The 17,276-nt window shown below is 40.0% G+C and overlaps 1 long non-coding RNA gene across 3 annotated transcripts in view; it reads right to left on the bottom strand.

The window, feature by feature from the left end:
* LOC118644296 overlaps positions 1–17,276 on the bottom strand; it is a 218,873-nt gene that overhangs the window by 192,880 nt on the left and 8,717 nt on the right. For all 3 annotated transcript variants that reach the window (XR_004962103.1, XR_004962101.1, XR_004962102.1), the window contains exon 2: positions 1,875–2,063. This is a non-coding gene — a long non-coding RNA (uncharacterized LOC118644296). The remainder of the gene's footprint in view (positions 1–1,874; positions 2,064–17,276) is intronic.

The following is a 17,276-nucleotide window of genomic DNA, read 5'->3' as shown; positions in this document are numbered from 1 at the left end:
AGAGAGGAGCCCTCAAACGCCGGAGCATGAAACCGTAAAATACTTCGAACGGCCGTGCCGTCGTGACATTTCGCCCCCGCGCGTCCCTCCTTCCTTCCGGCTCGCGAAGAAAGGAAAAGTAAGCGGCTTGACCGGAGCGCGGCGCGAGGAAGAACGAGATGGCGACCGCGAACAGGAAAGAGCAAGAGAAAGAGAGGATAACGTCGGGAGAATACAAAATTGATCGTAACATAAAGAAGCGGAAGGTACGATGATGGCAACCTTCGAGAAGAGGGAGCACGCGATAACGTGCTTTGGGTATAAGTATCGTGTGCCTAACTCACGCTCATCTTGCAGACGCAGGTGCATACGCACGTAAACGGAAATCAAAGCGAGAGGAATTGCAAATCGAGTAGATATAAAAAAATGTTAAGTTTCATTAAATATTTTTCATCACAATTGTATATGGTGCTAATTGAAGTTCATAAGCTCTTTAACTTTTATTTTTTATTCGGCGGTTGAAAAGTTCAAAAAAATCTCAACCATGAAAGTGTTGTGTAATGCTGCACTAGTTATTACACTATATTATTAAGTGACTAGAATTTCCGTTCTTACGAAACCAGAGAAAATTTGACATATTTGTCGTAACTGGATAGACCATCATGCGCAATCAACGTACACGATTACGTTCGCAATCATCTCGACTGCGGTTTCCCTTTTCCCGAATTTAACGACAAACTTGATAGTGTTTCAAATGACGGTATCTCCGCGCATGAGAAAAAAAATTCTTGTTTCTTCACGCCGGAATCATGTCGCGCAAAGGATGCCGGTAATCTCGGCAAGAGGCGTAACCTCTGCTTTATAAAATTAGAGAACACTACGAGTCTCGCGGGTACTACTCCCGGTCCCCATAATCATCATTGTGTAGCGAAGATAGAATCTTTTGTTAGAATTAGTGCGGCGTAGTGGGTCGTAGACGAGACGCGATGCGACGGCGGTCTCACGAGACCGATCAGGTAAAAAAAGGGACGTAATCTCGGTCGGTTAGATTGTCAGACACGACACTGTCGTGCCGCAACCACTGTCGTGGTAAAATCGGCATTTGATCTAACGAAACCTCATTCTGGCATACGAAAAGAGAGGCGTGGACTCGGTCGAAATTTACGCGCGAGTGTTTACGGGGCAAGATGGCATCGAGTTGCCACCCTCATGTGCATTAACGGCGGTCCGAGAGATAGTGAGCGCGCCCCCACGTCTTCGTAGACAATGGGGACGATACTACTGCTCCGACAACAATACTCGGGAACCGTGCCGCCGACGTCTCGGGCCTCGAAAAAGAAGGATGACGGTAGTAAAAGCTAGACTATCGTCTAAGGGTAAGATTTAGTGGTCGCGTCTACGCGATCCGCGCTCAATTCGCGAGTACTCGACGCGAAAAATCGTTCTGCGAGATCTGCGATTTCATAATTGCAGTGCAGAAATCTCGGTTCTTTAATATAATTTTGGAAAAATATTTTATAAATAACAAGAACTTGAAATAAAGGTCAGAAAAAGTATAGAAAAGAACAGATATATTGAAACTTGTCATTATAATAAAACAATCAAAATATTTTGAAAAGGAAAAATTACTTTTCTAAACTAAGGACGGGTTTTTTAAATTGAGAAATAATCATTTATTTGTACTGCAATTAATTTATGAAGCAAGTCGAACGTAAGATAATTTAAGATTTGCCACTAAACTGGTTTCAGAGTGCAATTGCAAATAGAGGCAGTTCCTCTACTGTTGTATGCACCAATGACAAACGCTTAATTTTACATGCAAACCAGTTTGATACGGTCTACGACCAATAAGTAAGTCGGTACCAGTCGCGCGTCACCATATATCCTCTACTCACCATAATCTGTCGAACGAACTGAAGTCTGGACTGCATAATTCATTCCGTCATTAGCAGGCGTCAGAGTCCGATGATTCGTTATACACACAAACTACGATGGTCGAATGGTAATGGCTGCTTGAACGCACGCTTGGTGTATGATTTGGCACATAATTCGCGTCATAGTTCATCCTGAAGTCGCTCGTGCGTCTATAAATAAAGCCGACGAAATTTCATGAAATATGGGCTTTTATCACGGACGAATAAAATTCGTCATTTTGTGTGATTAGATCTAATTTTTATGTAATTTAAAAATTCCAAATTGTGTAATTGTATATAGAGCAATATCAATTTTTATGTTGATTATTTTAACAAAAGGTATATACAGTGGATTAATTGCGCCAAATTTATATAGAGTTGAATGACACATTTGCGCAAATTTTTTAAGAACAGTTATTTATCTACGCTAGAGAATTATGTAGAAATTTTCTTTCTTTTATTATTGTCCACTTTTTTGTTATTATCAGGATGTTTTAATATTAATATTTCACTTTTTCCCATGGTTAGTCCGTAAAATTACACGATCAAAGTGTCAGCTGTGCCAGCACCGAAAGCTGCAATGTAAAAGATAACGGGCTTCGCGTGAATCAAAATTACGAGAGCATATTCGTCCTTTGACTGACGTTAATTCTATTTCCCGGGAAAATTGAAGCGGAGCGATAAAATCGCTCACTCGAATACATTGTAGACCTTTCTTCCGTTCGAGATCTCTGTCGATGGAAAACACGAATACAGATTTTTACCTTCAGACTAAATTTAGCCAGTGCCTGTTTTACTACATTAGCTACTTTAGATTTGTTAATGATTAATGTTTCAATTTAACTATAATATAAAACTTTCTCTCTCTTGATATAATTTTACAAAACTTTTTCAATATCTTTATGCTTAATGCAATAACGTGCAATACTTTTTGCGATACGAAATAACCAATGCATCATACCACTGTTCGTAAAAGTATTTTGCAATGCTAATTTTTTAAACATATGCATATTACGATCCAACAGCGTTTTTTTGCCGCAGTTCAGATTTCTAATATTACGATTGTATGCGTGAATATATTTATAGTAAATATATTAGTGAATATATTATAATAAATTAATAAAATTATATTTTAAATAATAAAACAGTAAATATTATTTGGTACAGAAAATTTGCTTTTTTTATTCTGCCTTTTTTTATTTGGTTTTTTATTATAATATTTATTTATAATAAATATTATAAATATTTATTTTAATATTTATCTTCAAATATTAAAAATTATTTTAAACAGCAAGGTATGCAGCAACATAATAAACTATCAAATGGTAAATGGAAAGAGGCCCCATTCTACACAAAACTTGTAAATCTCTTACAATTAAGAGACGTTCGTCTCAGTGTTTCTTTTTGCATCGGGATTATGCTATCCAGCTCTTAGCGAATCCTGCGAATTCTTATGAGTTACTCCTCGAATCATTCTTAGTAGGCACTTTAGGGCCTCCCGAAAGAAGCGGTACTAACGCCGAGCGCCATTATCCGCGTTCTAGGGCCGGGTTGCGCAACCGTGATCTTCCTTACCTAATGGTCGCTAATATATCATACTTTTTTCAGCTGTCACCTGTACGACATCCATTTTGCCGCAGCGTGGTTCGCGTCACTACCGCACGGCGGACTGGCATTTCATCTATCCACCGTCACTTTGCCGCTACGCAGTTACAGCTTCTTACAAGCGCTATCGTACCTATCCTCCTCCTTCGTCCCTCCGTCCTTCCAATTCCCATTTCGTTCGTTTTTGTCGAGTGCGGGGATTCTCAACTTTGTGAACGACGCAATTATATCGTCGGAAGATCTCTTTTTGCGTCAAGTTTATTATCAGCAGATTAATCTCGCAAAAGTACCGACATAATTTTCTACGACGACACTTTTGTATGACAAGTCAGACAAGTTATACGCAAAGATTTGCTTCAACTAAAATAATCAATTAAGTTTAAAGAAACAGCCGTAGCTTAAATATTTTATCTCGAAGGATTATATATTTAAAGTGTGATGCAAATCAAATTCTTTTCCAATTTTCTTCTTTCTCTAAGAAATTAGTATAATTTGATGTAGCATCGTAAAAAAAAAAAATTGCATTAAAACACTAGTAATACTAGTAAAACATCGCCAAGTAATCTAAATACACTTTTATTAACTTAATTATTTCGAGCAACGTTTTGAGACGCAAGGTAAGAGCAGTTTCGAGCCACTCGTGCGCGTATATCTGATATACGTGGTGAGTAAACGTGCATTTGCGCACTCGCGCGTTTGCGAGGAAGAATTTGCGAGATGTATGTGTATATATTCGTGTATATATATACATATATATATATATGTATATATATATATGTGTACATTGTGGGATCCAGCGACCACATATAAGTGTGGAGCAGCATCCTCGAGGGAGGCGCACTCAAGGATCGGAATGCTTTGCCACCCTCTCTCCCGTGACCTCGCCATCTCCGCTCCCGTAACAGCGTCTACTCAGAAAATCCAAACATTCTTTCGGGTTTATCAACTTTGTGTTTAATTCACAAAATTCCGCAGCGGGGACGGTCGCATTTAAGAGTTTCCTAAAGTGCGAAATTAAAGATAGCATAAACATCACTTTATAAAGATTGAAATGCCACCAAAGAAATCTTAAACAAGTATAATCTTAAACAAAATGATATAATTTGTATTTAGTTTATATTAACATTCCTAACAAAAGATTAAAAAATCGTAATACTAAATTTTGAATAAAAATATTTCATTTGTCTTCTTCTCGCAATTATAATGAAATTGCACATACGAAAAGATGTAAAATCATAAACTACATTTTTTTATATCAATAAATGTATCGTCGCATAAGATTTGGCTGCGATTCGCAAGTGTAAATTCGTCATGTTAGAAAATGAGTTGCTAGCTGGGTCGTGATATTGAGTTTTTAACATTATACGGTTTTGGTATACAAGTTTGTTGAAAACAAATTTCATTATCTTCTGTACTAGGATAGAAGGCGTCAATTTGGTTCAACAACGACACTCGACCGGCAATCTGGCCGGCAATGCCCGAGAGCATGCCCGGCCGTTGCGCTATTATCGGTTTAAAGTCAAACGAATTTCGCGAACTTGGCAATCCAGGCTCTCTCTATCTCTCTCTCTCTCTCTCTCTGAACGAGTCGACTCGGCGCGCGCCTTTGTGTGGCCGCGTTCCGCTTTATCTGCGCTGACCAAACGGCCGTCTAGCCCAACTTACCGATTCCGACATTCTAATCTCACCAGGATACCAGCGGCTAACATACTTTCCCGACCCGATAAAGACCGCATCCTCCGTCGAGATAAAGAGCCTCCGCCATCCGTCAGTTCGCGTTTCTCCGACGTTGCGGTGACGTCGGGGCTGAAAAACGTTTCATGCCTCAAATGTAAATCCCCAAGCAGATTTCAACGCGAGTTGGATTCTCGCTCGCGGCAGACTTCACTCATGTCGAGGCCCTTCGGACGTGGGATTCGCCCTTCATCGATCTTCGGCAGGCTTTATGAGCTTACACGGTGCAGCGGAAGCCCTCTGTGTGTGGGCTCGAAGTGCAGCAAAGTACACTTTTAAAAGCTCGCGGGAATACGCGGTCGGATGATTCGCTTACAGCACTTGGCACACTTTCAACGTTGTCTCGACAAACTTCGTCGGAGTTACGCGCGGGCATTCTCTTTCCACGGGCGAAATGCGCTTGATTACCGGTATATATGCCACACACGGAAGGAAGAAAGGACCGGAAGAGTAGCGGATTTTATGGAGGTCGATATGTGAATAGAACTCTCTCTCTCTCTCTCTCTTTCTTTCTCTCTCGAGCGTATAAATTTCTTCGGTACGCAGTTCATGCACGCGCAATTACTCGAATTTTATGCTCCATTCTTCGCAAGTAGAACAACCTACATTCTTACTTTACTTACACGTAAATAGATAATATATTTTAAAATTTACGTTAGGACAGGGGATGACTCTTAATGTTGAAGACTTTTGTACATTGATGTAAAACTGATACAAAAATCCATAATACAATAGCAATATAATAATTTTCAATTATTAATCGTCTGCCAACGTCATTTCCGTAACAGTAACATACGATCATGAAAATTCATGAAAGATATCTTTTCATTATCCGCGCTTTTCTTTAGCCGTATCGATGCTGAAACTGCGGGAGTGAATCGATAGTTTGGCAAGTATCGATCAAGTGTCTAAGTACGCGTACAACGCGAACGCGAACGCGCACGCTTCTCGTTGTAAAGCGCGGATAACGCGTCCTTAATTTGAATCACGTCGACCCTATTGGCAAGAAGTTAACGAGCAGTTTTCGTAATAATACGTGAGTCAGCGTTCTTAAAGGCGGGAGGGTAGACGGGAGTCGTAGACGACAACGGCCTCTCGAAAGTAGAGAGTCGCGTGTTTGTGACACGGTCGGTGTACGTGTACTGGGACGGGGGATTAATTGAGTACTCGGGGAGGCGGAGGAATGAACACGCGCACGGTTCATCGATTCCCGTCGGCTCTATGAGCTTATACGTGCGCGAGGGGCGCGGCGGGGCTAGATGAATGGACGGATGAAATGGATTTACACGAAACGGCGGAACATTTTTCAGAAGCTCATAAGAGCGAGCGGGAATCTCAAAGGCAGTGGTAGGAGGAGTAGCACCGGCGTGTAGGAGCGAGCGAGATATCGACCGCGGGAAGTGACAGCCTCTCGAAAGTGGAGGCCCTCGGTGAGCTCTCCTAACGACAAATGTGTGCTACCAGGATCAATTGAATGCCTCGGCGAACGCGATCCTCCGAGTGTATAACGGGAGGGAGTCGATATCGCTCTGAAAATCCGTCCCTTCAACGGCTTTCAACGATCATCCGTAATTTTGGATATTCGGGAGTATCGTCCGGCTGCGTGCGAGTCGCGCCAACGATTGACTAGCCTACTCATCCTCGTCTCGTTTTGTGGGAACAATCATATTCGTCATCGACAATAGACATCGAATTAGAGAATCGATAAACGGCCGGCAGTCTAGCAGAGATACAGAGATCGCGAGATACACCACCCTCACGCGTCGCGATGTAACACACCGTACACTTACATTTCTCAAACTTTATAAGGAGTGAAAGAGACATCTCTTGGCGCGCCACCAAGAAAAATATTTCCGGCAAGAGTGTATATGGAGCTTTTACGACGGCGCACGGAATATGGATGAATACTTTTTCACTGAAATAAAGCCGTTTCTCTTTTCGACGGCGGAGTTAAGAATCGCACGTTTGCGAAACAATCGGTCGCGGAAAATTATAATTCCTCGTGCATTCGTTTGGATAAAAGCCGCGACGGATCGATATGCGGTCGCGGGTATATTTTATCCCGAGAATTCTTGCACAGACTCGAACGATGTTCGACGCCTCTTCTATTTTTAGGCTTCCCAATCGTGTCTTTCCTTGAAACACGTGTAGTCATTCCAGCCGATGTGACGCATTGCCAGGAAAAGGGCTATCACGAGGGTTGGCTATTACAGAACAATCCTTCGCAGTCGTATCGATTCGGCTTTGTGAGTGCCTTTTCCCGTGGGGACACGCTTCTCTCCATATCGCAAATCAGCAGGAAGCAAAAAAACAAACCGTTTCTTTTCGTAAACCGAGTAAATAATTATGCACTTTTATTTTCTGCTGTAATACTTTTCCCTAAGAAATAAATATATTTAATTACTTTTATATATAATGCAAAGACGCATGTATGTAACATAATGTGATGTCATAAAAAAATATTTGAAATTTTAACGTTTAATTACGTATTATTTTATATTTTTATTATCACGTATGAGATCACGACACTTTGCGAACAACTTTTTGCTAAATTATAAGACTTTAAACTCTAAGTATACACAATAGGATACTACAAATACGTTTTGCGCTTTATATAACACACACACACACGCGCGCGCGCGCGCGTGCGCGCGTACGCACGCATTAGTTTCTAAACCTGTTTAGATCTTCCCGTCACTGCCTTGCCTGAAGTCAAATCCCTGACACCAGGGGTCCAACAGGATTACGGTAATGATTCACCAAGATTCGCCGTGACCTTTGATCGCCAGTAGCTTTCCGCACCTGCGATAACTTGCTATTGAATACTCTATGAATCTTAACAAACAAAGACAACTATTCATATTGTTCGACTAGCTAGAATATGAATATTTGAATAAAATTATGCAATTGTCTTAAAATTTGTGAAACTTCTAAAGGCTTACGAGAAACAAGATTTGGGCGAGATTTTCTTCCTAGAAATATTAGATTCTCGTGAACAAAGCTATTTCTATTGTTAGCAAAACAGTTCTTGATAAATAAATTTTTATTTATCATTTATTATATATTATTTATAGTGCAAATACAAAACTTTGGACTATAGCTTAAACCATTTATCGGCGAATTTGCTGCTGGGCGAAATCGAGTATCAAGGCTATAAATTCTATGGCGCCATACGCGAGGTAACTATTTATCTAGTTATCCACTGACTAAGTCACGTATAGTTCCACCCTCACCAGCTTCATTATCTTCACGGGACACGTTCTTCCCTGATACAACGAGATTGTCGGATGTGCAGGACGAAAGAGCGAACGGAGGTCGACTTTTTCCTCGCGGATCAAGGGAACGAAAGGGCTTGGACGGGTCCAAACTCAAACCCCCCCTCTCTTTTTTCCCGTCTCCCATGCCACCCCTGTGGTTCGTTTGGTTTTCTTTCTTCTCCCTGGTTCCTTCCTTACTTTCTTCCTCGTTGTCGTCCGGTGTCTCCGGTTAACGTCGCGAGTCACGTCGTGTCAGAAGGGTTTTGCGAGTCGGAGGATGACTGCCGGCGGATGATACGTCGCTTTCTCGTGTGACGTCAGAGCCCCCTCGTGAAAGAAAAGGGGCTGGCAGCGATGGTTATGGCACGAATGGGAGGAAAAGAGAGATGCGGAGTAGATTCGCCATCCGTGAGAAGCCGCCTAGATGCTGCGCCAGAAGGGCTCAGTGTTACAAATGACCGCGGTGCTATGCATACCCAAACAGACCGAAGACACGTCAACGTAGAGAAAAAAAGGAAAAAAAAAATATTTATTTGGAACTCGCAGATGAGATTTACTACATTTCGTAACATCATATAGGCGAATCAAAAATCGACGATAAAAGCGGTGTATTAAGCGCGCGGTTTTATTAAACTTACGATACAATTAATTTAATTGTATGTATTAATTTAATTGTAAGCCTTTACACACTGTTCGATTACTCAATTCGTATTTTTGCTAATAATCTTTAAAATTATTTATCCTAGAATAACATATTGGATCTGTCATACTTAAACCTTCTTTCTAAAAATTAATATTAAAAAATTTTAAAGATTGGCCAACCTATCCTAGTTTTCAACATGTTAAGATATTCTTTTTGGAAAAGACAGAATAATAAATAGCGAGTTAACTAGCAAACAATATTTAAAATATAACAATCAAAAGTTTGTACTGAACATGTTATACACAAAAGTTTATTTCCGAAAAAACTACATTTTTTTATTTAAATTAAAAGTTTTTAGTTTTTAAAACATACTTAGAAAATCTTTTATCGTAATTTTTCCAACAAAAAATACACACATTTATAATATAACTATTTTATTAATAAGAATATATACATTTGTTTGCTACCGTTATACACTGTAAAAAAATTTGTATAAAATTGTACCTATTATAGTTGATAATTTTAAGATCCACAATAATAGATGTAAATTTTCGCGTGTTTATTGCAGTACACAAGTAAAAATTTAATTTGCAATAAACTTGTTTACAGTATATACACAAGTGTAAAAAACAAATTAAGAAATTATTGCAAAATTTATATACAAAATTATAAACACGCGAAAATTTGCACCATTATAGTGGGTTTTAAAATTACCTACTATAATAGATGTCATTTTTTACACAAATTTTTTACAGTGTACGTAGTCTGGCGTTTTAATTAAAAGTAGTTTATTATAATATTCATTCTTATGAAAGGTAGGAAAAATCAAAGTCGAGTTAAATATGCTATCTTCAATGTTATATCTAATATCCGTGACAAAACGAATAGTTTCGTTTTAAATTTAATATCCGTTATAATAAGATATATTGCAAATTTTTATTTAGACTTGATGTGACTTTACAAGTACTTAAAAATTTTGTTCTTTACTTTAATATTTGATCTAGGAATCGTGTCAAACTCTCTTTTCCGTGTTAATTACACATCTTTTGTTTGTTACTTTATTCGTTTTCTTTCTATAATGACAGTTCGCGCGAGTTGCGGATAAATAAAAGCATCCATAACTTCATTCAGAGATTCAGTGAATTGAGGAATTCAGTGAATTCTCGTTTCTACAATGGTAATGACGCATGCGTCCATTATTCTTTGCGCTCTTCCTCATCGCCGGCGCGGGTATTATAGGTATTCTGCGAATGCTTACGGCACGAACACTGAACGCGCAATCATCCGGATCAATAATTTATTTAAAAAAGTTCAACAGCTGATGCATATATTCTTGTCGCTTTGCACTAATTCCTTCAATACTATAATTTTTACATATTGAGAGAAAAATTTGCGCTTTATAAGATTTGACATTGCATAAAGTTTCGAATTATTGAAGTTAGATCAATTATTTAATTCGATTTGAATCAAACGCTGTTTTTGATAAATAAACTTTGATAAATTAACAAAGATTAATTTTTTCTGATTCTAACCTTTTAATCTAATACACATAAGTAGGATATATAGGCGGATTCTAACCAGGTGCGGGTTGCGAGGGTTACTCGTAGATAATTACATCATATTTACATAAATAAACTTAAAAAAAATTGTTGAAAATATATAAAAAATAAAAACATTTATATTTATGTTACACAAAGTATCAAAAAACTTATTTTATCTCCATTCATTGTTCTACTTACAAATAAATAAATGATTTCGTGATAAAATCCACAATTCAGATATAATTTATGGACTTCTTAAGAAATCCTTTATATAAATGTACAATTTAAAAATTATTTAACAATAGGCAATTATTCGACATCAACTTTTCATTTGCCATTCAATAAAAAAATTGTAGATACTGTTAAATGTATAATGCATAGCTTTAAATATGCCAATGAGTCGGGAGAATCTTATTATCTTGATAATTTAAGAATCTACATGTTTGCATAATTTAAACAAAGAAAACATTTTCATAGTTATTATATTAAAAATCTAAGAGTTTAATGATAGATCTTTATCCGACGCGCTGTTTGTGGTGCATCGTTTTTTCTTTATTAACGCATATCAACGTGGAAGAAGAAAAGAAGTGAGATTGCGCACGACGGTGAAGACCACTAGATAAAGGCAAGAAAAGGTAGCCAAGTAGTTGGGAGTTTAAAAGCATCAAGAGAGGAAGAGGGAGGAAGGGGGAGGGGAGAGAGAGAGAGAGAGAGAGAGAGAGAGAGAGAGAAGAAAAAGAGGAGACGGCATCGAGGACGGCGATGACCCCCGCGTCGCGGGGAAAATGCGAACGGCGGAAAGATGGGACACGATCGCGTTTGCATGCAAATGCCAAGTATCACGCGGTAAATGTTTCTGCGCGATAAAAGTCTTGTAGTGGCGCGGCAACCATCCCGTGAATTACGTGCTTTTTCGAGCAACTGCCACTCTACTTCCGTCCTCGTGCGTCCGCCACCGACACAAAGCTCGCGTGACCGTCATAAATGAGTAGAAACGCGCATATGTGTGTGTGTTTTGTATGCATGCAGGTCTGGGTATGTGGAAGGGCCTACCACGATGCACTCCGGTGCGCCCGAATTATTAAGAGCCGCTAAGCCACACTTACCATCCACCATATCCAACCGCCTTCCGAAAGCTGTCTGTTACATTATCAAGGATGGGTGATGCTCCGAGACGCGCTTGCGGGTGTTCGCTGCTCGTACGTTGTCGGCCGTCACTCTCTGTCATTGTCTCGATAACAATGCACCACGGATATCCAACCGCAGTCTCAAACGTCTGGTTACGCCGGGTGACTTCGCGGCGCAATTACATGTCGTCGCAAGAACGTTTGGATTGCAAATCGCAAGCATCCCCTTATCAGATCTCGGGAAAGCGGTGAGGTAGAACGCCGAAAAAAATTAAATTCCCTGAAAGAAACAGAAATAACGCGCATGATGAGAGAGAGAGAGAGCGCGAAGGGGGAGAAATTTTTCTTTCCCCTCGCACAAAATGTAATTCCGTTTCGAACGATGAAGAAATATAACTCGCGCAAATTCGACTCGCTCTTGATCGCGAACGGCGTTGGCAAAGGTTGCGAAACAAATCACTGCCCTCTCCCACCCCCCGCCGCCGTGGTTTTAGTCGCTTTCGACTAATTTCTCTCGCCGTGAAAATCCTAATTAATGAGGGCGAATTACGTGGCTCCGAGTTTGTTCCGGGCGCCTCGACGAGCTTGCGCGAGGGGTCGGAGAAAGCGGTCGAACGAAGGATGAACGAGGAGGAAAAGCGGCCTGGAGAGCTCGCTACACCTTCGAGAAGAGAAGGTGGCGGAACAAAGGCGCGGAGGGACGGATGCTAACTAATCGGGTAATTTTTCCGGCATCAGTCGGTGAATATCAACGCCGGCGTTGAGCCCTCCCGCGGCGTTAAGAACGACAAACGATCGTCGATCCATCTGGCTCAACGCGACTACGTCGAGCATCAGCCTTCCCCGTTCGTCGTCCTCGCTTTCGTCCATCGTCGCCCCAACGAATCCACCGGCTGTCTATTCTCTGCCGGTTCGAACCACCGATCTCTCTTCTCTACGGAACATTCGCTGGGAACCACCCCACGAAGAATGTTTTTTGAGCATCCGACACGCACGAGTAAACCGATCTGAATAGAGGCGGTGAATAACTTGTCCTTTCGTATCCTTCGAATAATCGTCTGTATCGAGATTATTGCTCCAGTTACAGGCAACTTTCTACCTGTCAAGGAAAGGATGTTACCGTGATCATAATTCACCAGTATAATGTTAAACGACAAAATGTATATGTCACAGTAAAACTGAAGGACGTAATTAAAATCATGCGTTTATTGCGTAACATGAACCAGTTTGCGTAGTCATTCGAAATAACCAAAATGTCCATTTCACGAATCAAAGTTTTACAGTATAAAACATTAATGTAAATATATGAAAGAAATGATTCAAATTTTCCAATATTCAAAATATTCACTTTATGAAGAGAAACGTTATATACATATATAGTATGAAAAATGTATATAAATATAACATATAAAAGAAGAGAAAAACCGATAGAAGCATAACATTATTTGCATTTCTCGTATCAAACAGCTAGTATCTTTTACCGGTTGCGTATATCTCGTTCGTGCTTACAATTGTGAATTAATTAAGAGCTTTTTATTATGATCACTACACGTTTAACGGACAAAGGAATGCAGCGGGCATGATATAAAAGATATAAAAGGTAATTTGTCGGGAATTGTAGCTTTCACACACTGCAAATGTACGTTAACGTTTTATGAAACCGCGGATGGAAGCAAGGGCACCTGAGTACCAGTGGAAATTGTGTCGCCGGAGAGAAGAATAACCGGCTATAGCGTGCGGTTAACCGGAAGCGGAAAAGGTCAAATCGCGTCGGTGGGTAAGCTCGCTTGGCCGGGGTAGAGCCGCGATAATTGGAACAAAGAGAGTTGGCTCCGAGAGTCAGGAGGAATCCTCGTCCTCGGGGCACCCTCTCCCCCTCCGTCTTCCATTCCCTCACTTCCTCCCCGGTAGCGATAAAGTTTAACTCTTTCGAACTCTGTTAGCGGTGTACTCCTTCCGGAGCACGAAGAAAAATTCCCTTTATCTAGTTCGCCATTTTTTTTATCCCCTTTTCCGTCCGTTTATTTCGCTCAGCGTGTTGCTATACTTTGTACTGCACTTGCGAAACTACGCTTGACGAGTTACAACTAGTTTATCCTTAATTACAACGAAAGAAATTGTAACGCACATTTTTACATGCTTGTAACACTTGGTGCCACGGTAGCAAAAATTCTTAATATTATAATAATTGTATTCGTTATGTCCTGAGAGATTTTCAAAGAAAACTCTCTTGAGATCTCTTTAATCCAGGTTAAATTCACGTCTTTCTTTTCTCCAAATATAAATGATTATAAATATGATCAAGAAAGAGTATAAATGTTATAATTATTTAATTACATTTAGACTCATAGAGGAGATAATAGAGACTCAAGATAGAGAATTTTTTAGAATATTAGTAATAATTATCCGTTTAATAATTATATTAATGATGCAATCAATAAAAGCCACAGTTTACATTAATTCCTATCTAAAAAAAAGACATGTAAAGTCGATTGCTCGCATTACTCGAAGTTTACTGTTGTCGCTTTTCCGCGATGCCGATTGGTTCTCTCGCTGCGCTTACTTCGTGTTGCAAGAGTTAATTAAACTTTACATTTTTTATTCAAAATTGCCAAAGACGTTTGATTAATGTAAACGAAGGATAAAGAAAATCAAATTACAATTATTAATATTTTTACAGTGAAAAGTCAAATAGCGCGCGCACAGCGCGTGCCTGTAATGTTCTAGTATATATAAACTAAACATTAATGTTTAATAGTAAATCAATTGTTTCAGTTGTTTCACATTCACGAATAATACCCATTAAGAAAACAGATAAACAATTCATATATATGTATATTCAAAACAAATCTCTAATATATATTATATATGTATATAAAACATTTGATGATTGTTGCAATATCATTTAAGTATATATAAGATTAAATAAATTGCAATCTTTCAATTTTAATTTTAGTTGTCTGAAAGCTCTCCCCTGCTCCAGTCGATGATTTATCGTGCAGTCGAGTGACTTGATCATTAAGCTGATCCTTCTTTCGCAATGCGTTGATAACTGACAGTCATGCCATTATTATTCAAGTGTGCTCGTGGTCCGCGTTACTAACTACGTGTCAATCAATACGTTTCGAAACATAAATATACATTTCGTACTCGAGATGTGCTTGCTTAACGCGATCTGTATTTATTAATGACAAACAAAGCGATAGCAAGAGTTATGCCGAAAATTTCGCTCGACGTTTTAATAAGAGTCGAGAATATTAACAAAAGTGGAGTCGAGCCGTCCGCACAAAGGCAAAGGTGGAAGGTATGACCCCGCAGCATTTACCGTGAGCAGTATGCAGAAACAGACTGAAAAGTTGCGCAAAGTTCCTTACGCAAAAATTCACTGTACAATGTAGAAACGCATTTCGTTGCAACGAGACCGCAACCCCGTTGCGGGCGGATACTTGTTTAATGTTCTGTAAGAAGTGGCGGTGGAACATTCTCGTTTTAAAGAATGTTTGAGGTGCGCGGGAAATCCTAACACGCGAGTGATCCCTCCCATAAAACACAGCCCGCGGAAGAATCATCAAAAACTATTCGCGGCCGCTTGTGTTTTACAGCCTTTTGCATAAAATATGAAGTCGCCACGTGTAAAATATTATCACGCACGTCCCTCGCCGAATAATATATTACAGTCGATATCAGCGTTATCAATATTCACGCGGGTGCATATGGATCTCCCGTCCCGATGTGTTTTCGATCGGCAGCCGTGCGGTTTCTCTCTCGATTCCCGCGGAATACCATTATCCGGTGGCTTCCCGTTGCACTCTCGGCGCGGTTCGATCACCGTTCGCGGAATACCCATTTCGCAACCAAATGAAGTTAGTCTCTTGTTTCTTGTGTTTTTCCTCCGGCCTCTCTCTCTCTCTCTCTCTCTCTCTCTCTCTCTCTCTCTCACTCGGTTACATTGGCGGTGTGGAAGCGCATAAACTTCCGAAGCTCGATGGTTAGATGTGGCTCGAAGTGGATAGGTCGACGTGATCAGTGTTGTTTCAGCGTAAACCGACGAGCAGAGCGTACAACGTAAGCAGAGGGGTGTTGACGAAAGGAGTGGAAAATAAGGCGGAAGCAATAGCGCTCCATGCGACTGGAAACTCGTTTCGTCCATTAAAGCGCGCTTTCTTGCCGGCTTGTTTTTCTCCTTCCTCGCCGCCGCGGCTCGGTGCCGCTCTCGTGGCATTGAGATATACACGAGGAAAACACGCGGCGCAATGTCGACCCCGGAATACTCACGGCGACTCATCCTTGCAATTCACCCCCGACAAGAGCCTAAGTGAAATTTCGTGCCGGGCGCGCTCCTTTTTCTCCTTCCTACATCCTACGGCCTTTCAGTCTCCACTCACCGGTCGTCTTTGCGGCGAGTCGAGATAAAGGATCCTCCCCCGCACAATATCCCCTGAGATATCTTATACCGCTGAGAAATTTCCGTACCCTCCTCCTACCCTCGTGAACGAAAAAAAGTTTGGCACGGGTTCTAACCGCTCGTGTTGGGGTTAAAGTAACGACGATCTTCCGCCACAGCCTAATATAAAGTTAATTCACTTTCGTGTGGCAGTGGCGCGTATCGTTGTATATAGTTTGCCAGGAAGCGATGGGATTTGCTTATCCCCGGGGTGGCTGTATTGCGGCGAATATATACACTATATCAGGGCACGACAGAAAATAGCGAGGGAGAACGTAAGAATAGTTTCGGCGCTCGCGAGGCAAAAACGTCGGACTGGGTCAGCGAGGCAAAACGCCGAAATGCCAGAGAGCGCGGAAATAACTGATAAAACATCCGAATATTTCATCCGCCAGCGAACGAAAGTGACGTTGGAAAAAGGGACCCACAAGAAGTTTCGACTCTCCCAAATTGGATATGTAAACGGAACGAGGATAGCAAAATCGATGCAATTGTTCGAAATGCTGAGTGTGCTATTTTGCTTTGTTTTTTATCAATTCTTACTCAGAATTATAATCTCATATCTTTGCTAATCTGTAACAACAATCAAGTAGAAGAATTTGGAAGAGCGAAGAATTTTGATGGCAGTTCCAATGCTCATTTTTCAATATCTATTTCATTTTCAAACTATACGTTTTTTGACCCGTTTGAAGGTGTACTGAGTACACTGAGAAAAGAAAGTTGTTAATTTGATTAAATTTTTTCAGTTTAAGTATTTATGCATTCAACTCATATACATAAAATACACGAACTTTAACTCAAGTATTTACATAATTAATGAAATTACATAAATATTTAAACTGAAGAAATTTAATCAAGTGAAAAAATTAAAACAAATTAACAACTTTTTCCCGTGTACTACTTTATAAAATCGTAGAAATTGAACCACAACATCTTACTATGTAAGGGAAGTTCAAAATTTTTCAAAATTACTTTAAAAATAAATTGGTCATACTTTTTGTGAACGTTTTTCATTATATAATCTTGTTATAAT

The sequence above is a fragment of the Monomorium pharaonis genome, chromosome 2 (assembly GCF_013373865.1).
Source record: "Monomorium pharaonis isolate MP-MQ-018 chromosome 2, ASM1337386v2, whole genome shotgun sequence".
Taxonomy (NCBI): domain Eukaryota; kingdom Metazoa; phylum Arthropoda; class Insecta; order Hymenoptera; family Formicidae; genus Monomorium; species Monomorium pharaonis.
The sequence above is the reverse complement of the archived record's forward strand: the minus strand, read 5'-3'. Positions and strand labels throughout refer to the sequence as shown.